The sequence below is a fragment of the Panthera leo genome, chromosome F3 (assembly GCF_018350215.1).
Source record: "Panthera leo isolate Ple1 chromosome F3, P.leo_Ple1_pat1.1, whole genome shotgun sequence".
Classification (NCBI taxonomy): domain Eukaryota; kingdom Metazoa; phylum Chordata; class Mammalia; order Carnivora; family Felidae; genus Panthera; species Panthera leo.
The window spans coordinates 13,784,628-13,790,344 of NC_056696.1; the positions used below are offsets into that span (position 1 = coordinate 13,784,628).

At 41.2% G+C, this 5,717-nt stretch overlaps 1 long non-coding RNA gene across 1 annotated transcript; it reads left to right on the plus strand.

The window, feature by feature from the left end:
- The first annotated feature begins 805 nt into the window (after positions 1-805).
- Positions 806-5,386, plus strand: LOC122211882. The gene is made up of 3 exons (XR_006198880.1): positions 806-1,020; positions 2,034-2,190; positions 5,098-5,386. It is a non-coding gene; the product is annotated as an uncharacterized LOC122211882 (long non-coding RNA).
- Positions 5,387-5,717: the final 331 nt, after the last annotated feature.

Here is a 5,717-nt window from a genome sequence, read left to right on the forward strand (position 1 = left end):
AACTCAAAGAGTTTAAGAAAGTCAGTTCTAGGGGTGTGTGGGTGGCTCAGTTGGTTAAGAGTCTGACTTGATTTTGGCTTAGGTCATGATCTCACAGTTCGTATGATCGAGCTCCCCATTGGGTTCTATGCTCACAGCAAGGAGCCTGCTTGGGATTCTCTCTCTCCTTCTCCCTCTTTCTCTGCCCCTCCGCTGCTTGTGTGCATGCTCTCTCTCTCTCCTTCAAAATAAATATTTTTTTAAAAAGTAGTCCTAATAAGATAAAGTGTCTGTGTTAGAAGCAAACTGAATGGTTAGCACAGGATAGGAGGTAAGTAGAAGGTTGTTCTGTGTGTAGAACATTCCTGGGTGGTATATTGTCTGATCACCCCTTTGCTGCCCTGGTTGTCGTTTTGTACATTTCTCAAGTATTGCGTGTGTGTGTGTGTGTGTGTGTGCGTGCGCACAATGTGTGCATCTTGCAAATATCCAACTAAACTCTAAACTTCATTGTAGGCCAGAACCTTGTCTCCGTGTGCTCATTATTGCCCTAAACAGAGGGCCTGCGCAATACCCAGCACCAGGTAAACACTGAACGTCTGCCACGTGGACTTCTGCGTTTGTTTATGCTCTTCCTTAAAGACTGTTAGAGCTAAAGATGGCTCGAACTGTTAAGAAATTCTTTCCCCGTCTCTGGTACTATAGTGGCTCACGAGCTTCTTTCGATTATGTTTCTTGTTGTCTTGGAATCTGGCCAATAAACAGAGAATGCTAAGTGCACACCACATCACAATCAGCAAGGACTGGTCATCACGGCTGACACGGAGAATGGAATGTGCTCCCTTTGTAGAGATCGTGGCCCTGGAGAGAAGGTTCAAATTTTCATGAGCCAAACAACCGATCACAGCACCTTCCTGCCACCCAGGATGTCCTGACTTCTATATGGGAACCATCTGGGCCACCATCATGTGGTGTACATCATGATCACCATCAGTAAACTCGGAACATCATTGAATTCCAAGATCAAAAGAAACCTTAAAGGTATCCTCATCCAACATCCATCTTCTTTATGGTTAAGTGATTGATGATTGTCAGTAATTTACATAATACATTTACTGTTGGGAAGTTTTCTTTTTGCCCATATGAGGATTTGAAATCTCCCTTCCTAAAACTTCTACCCATTGTTCTGCTCATTCAGTCATATTTAAAAATTGACCTCTTTGTATGTCAGATTCTGTGTCACGTGGTGAGGCTAATAAGACGGTAAGGCCACAGGTGCTTTCAACAGCCTCGTGGTTGGGTTGGAAGCTAATTACATAAGTATATAATAAACAGGCTGTATTTGTGTGAAATAATTCCTAGTTTTGTTTAAAAGCAGGGTGGAGGAGCACTTAACCCGATCTGGCTGGCAGGGTAAAGGAATGGAAGCTTCCCGATGTATGTGATATGTCACTTCTCTCTCTAGCTTGTTAGCCAGGGAACTATTTAACCAGCTATGGGTCAGCCCAATTATATCATCTAGACAAGACTTCCACATCTTTTCTGCGAACATAATACTCTTTGTTGGGGCACAGTGACTGAATCCCCTTCGTTCTTTTCCCCACTCCACTCCCACCCCTATGTAGAAACAATGGCATTTGAGAAATTGACCCCAACTCCAACCATCATATCATATCCCTTGCCAGGATCCCTAATCTAAGCCTATCAGTGCATGGCATTCCACTGATGACAAGTACTCGTTTTTTGTTTTTTTTTTTTTAATTTTATTTTTTTATTTTTTAGAGAAAGGGAGTGTGTAAGCAGGGGAGAGGGACAAAGAGAGAAAGAGGATCCCAGCAGGATCCACCCACACTCAGCACGGAGTCCCATGTGTGGCTCGATCCCACAACCCTGGGATCATGACCTAAGCTGAAATCAAGAGTTGGCCGCTCAACCGTCTGAGCCACCCAGGCGCCCCAAGGACAATTACTGTTTAAGGAGTGGGAACATTATGAAGGGAAAAAATATGTTCTGGGCTTGGGAGTGGCATACTTTCTCTCATGTTTTCTTTCCAGAAATGAATGAGGCAACATGTAGCCTATTTTCTACCAGTGAGCAACTTACATCCATGATGAAGCCAACACTGTTATCAGAAGAGAGACAAAAGGAACTTGGATCCTTGATCACATCGCTGAACTGGATGAACCAGTCCTGACACACACTTCCAAGCACGTAAGCCAATAAACGTACTTACTCGTGAAGCTAGTTTCATCTAGGTTTTCTGTTACTCACTTCTAGAAGCATCTTAAGTGTTTAACTCACCTAAAGCTTTATTAAAGCAAAACGATAGAATGTCTATGTTTTTCCCCCCAAACAAACAGTCTCATAATATTAAGAAGGGAAAGAAAGTTTCTTCGGTATTCTTGTTTTTGTGAATCAATTATGGTTCCTTGGGCCCAAAGGCATATTTTCCAGCAGAAATGTTCTTGATTCACTTACAGAATGGATAACAGTTGGAAGCAATTCAGCTCCACAAGTATTGATTACATGTCTACTCTTTGCCCTGCATTATGCTGGGCACTAAGGTATATGCAAAGTGCTTCTGAATAAGATATGGCTCCTTTCTTCAAGGAGTTTAAAACCCTTTGGAAATCAAATGTAATATAAAGAGCTTGAGCTTTGGTGTCACATACCGAGTTTCAAATCTTGCCCTGCCTATTATATGTCTGGCACTCTACGTAGGCTGTCTCCTTCAATCTTCACATCAACTGTTAAGGTCATTATTTATGAATGAGGAAATTAAGTTCAAAGAGGTAACTAACTTTCCCGAAGTGACTTGTCAGACATGATGGCGCTGGGAAATGAATATAGGACTGAGTCCAAAACCAAAGGTATGACCAATGTTTAGGTGGGAGTTGAATGTGCCATTAATAGGCAAACACCCCCAGCCAGCCAATTTATGTCTATTGTAGTTCTGTCTTAAAGATATGCTACACTCCCAAGTAGTTCTTCTGTCTTGAAGTCAAAGGTGGTGCTCGGTTGGTCTTTTAGGGGAAAAAACTCTCAAGTGAGACAAAAGCTCCATCTGATGGCAATTAGTGCAAGAGCATTGAACGCTTTTTTTTTTAAATATATTTATCCATTTAATGAAGATTTATTATACCTAATATATGACAGGCATTGTGCTAAACACAATGAAGAATACAAAGATTCATGAGGTTCAGTTTCTGCTCAGAAGGAGCTATGGCCTTTTAAGTAACAATAACTGCCATGCATCAAACGTCTACTAACTGCTGGGCGTTGTTTCATAATCATCTGTAATCTTTAAATGGCAGGGCAGTATTTTTGTGCCCATTTTATGGATGCAGGAACCGAGGCTTGGAAAAGGCTATACCCAAGTCACACAAGCAAAGTCAAGACTTGAAAGCAAGTCTGACCCCAATGCTTGTGTTCTTTTTGTGGCGAGCCACCTAAACTTGATTGACAGAAGCAGTGCCCAATAGGTGCTCCTTTTTTATTCTCTGCTCCTACCACAGTGCTGTCCGCTTAGGCACTCAGTGACTCCACCCTTTTCGTTTTTGGTTCTGTAGCCGAACTCTATCCTCTTGTCCTGATGGTTACCAAGTGATTGGTTTTGAGAAATCTGAGATCCGTTCCCAGTTCTGTTGGCCACAATAGGCCTTCTTGTCCCTCGTGTAAACTGGCTATACGATTTAGATGCAACAAATACATTTCGAACACCTACTAGGTATGCCGGTCCTTCCACATATGTTGTTTCATGACTCCCGTTTTTGCAAATAATGAATTTGGGGCTGTCATAAATTGCTCAAGGTCACTCACATTGTTAAACGTAGGTCTAAGATTCAAATGCCAGGTCTCTCGACGATCCAGCATAGCTTGAAATATATATCCAAGTTTTCAATATACTTTCCAGGATATGTCCAAGTCTAATACAATCTCTGCTACACCAGATGTGAATGCTGTTGGGTTTTGTATGGTGAGAACTACTTTCATTTAAAGCATTTACTCTCTTTCTTCCTCTCGGAATATTTTACGTCTATGCAACCTCTGCTTTTTTCCTTGGTGTCTCATAATTACTGGTCCTGGCTCCACGCTCTCTCCCATAACTATTCCCAGAGGCCAGCTCTCACCATGTTACAGCCTGTCTCCTACTTAAGTTTTCATGAGAAATGCCTCCTTTGTGGCATTTACCAAAGAGGGGGAAAGTCTCCCAAGCTCCTCTAAATAGCATAAAGTACTGCTTTTCTCATAGTCTTGAAAAAGTTTCTTTTTCTTTTCTTTTTTTAACTCTATGGCTTGTCCCACGAGTAGGACCTAGACAGCTTGCCACATGAAATCTCTTTGAGTAGACTTTCTTCAAAACTTTGGTCTGCCTAAAACAGTGATTTACTCTCCTTAGCCCCAGGTAATCTCTTGGGAATGCTTTGTTATTTTCAGAAAGAAGAAAATAGCAAATTAAACATGTGAGATTTATTTTTAAAATTAATGTTTATGGTAAAACTCAGCAGAGGTAAGGACCTCATTGGGGTAAGGCCACAGTAGTTCTTGTGTCTCTTACCTTGTGAAATTCTCAGTAACACATTAGATTTTTCTGTATTTCCTTCATAAACCCATCTTGTTTGACACTTCAGTGTGGTGACCCTTGGACTGAATGGAAAGAGTCTAAATGAGAAAAGAGCTAGGGTCATTCACCGCTACATTCAGAAACTGTTAAGTGTTTTTGGAGTTCTCTCAAGAGAAAGTTGGCATGAAGTGAGATTCAGAGTACCCTTTACTTGTAAAAAGGGCAAGTGGGAAAAAATGTCCTTGTCTTTTGAGAAAATAAGCAAAATCATGCTTTCAGCAAAATCGTGAAAGCAGACGCAGCATCAGCAAAGTAGTGAAAAGCAATAACTGAGAAGTCTATAGACCAGAGTGCAAATCCCATCCCAACTACTTATTAACTGCAAGTGGTTTAACGTCCCTGGGGTTGACAATAGTTACGACTTCATAGGATCGTTGTGAGGTTTCAATGAGATAATGAAAGTAAAGCACTTAGTAAAGCATAACTTCCCTGATGATCCTACATCTGGTAAATATCCCAGCTGTTATGATAATGATTATGATTATTTTTTCTAGACGTATCTCTTCAGTGAAGTCCAAGGGCTGTGCAACAGGATGCTTCCACTTGGGCATCTGGTCATCACCTCAAGCGTATAATCCTGTACAGCAGAGATGGATTTTTCTGAGATCAAGGAGAGCGGACAGATGGGACCAATGACATTGACCTTGGAGATAGTTTTAAATTGCTCATTGACATTCTCAATGCGTGCTTGTTGAGGCAATTAGCCTTCAGTCTGTATAAGTATAGGTGATTAGATTTCCTAATAAGGACTGCTTAAGAAAGATTAAATCACTCAAAGTCTCAGCCTATGTCTTCCGAAATCACGGAATATAAATCAAATGATTTGAGGGGGAGAAAGTTGGGCAAGAAGGAATCTGAAAGCTATTAGGTGGCATTGAGAATGGCTTGGAGAAGAAAGGGACAAATTGAACATTCAGCTGATTATCCAGATTGTGCAACATAGGCCTGACAACCCAGGAACCTTTAACATTTAGTTCTTTAGCAGAATTTAAATTCCTGTCTCACTCTCCTTAAGGGACATCCTAACTCTGGAGCTGCTCCTGAAATTGCCAGTGACCTCTGTTGCAAAGAGACTGTTTCATTGAGAAACTTACCTTAGGCAATCTTTACCAGA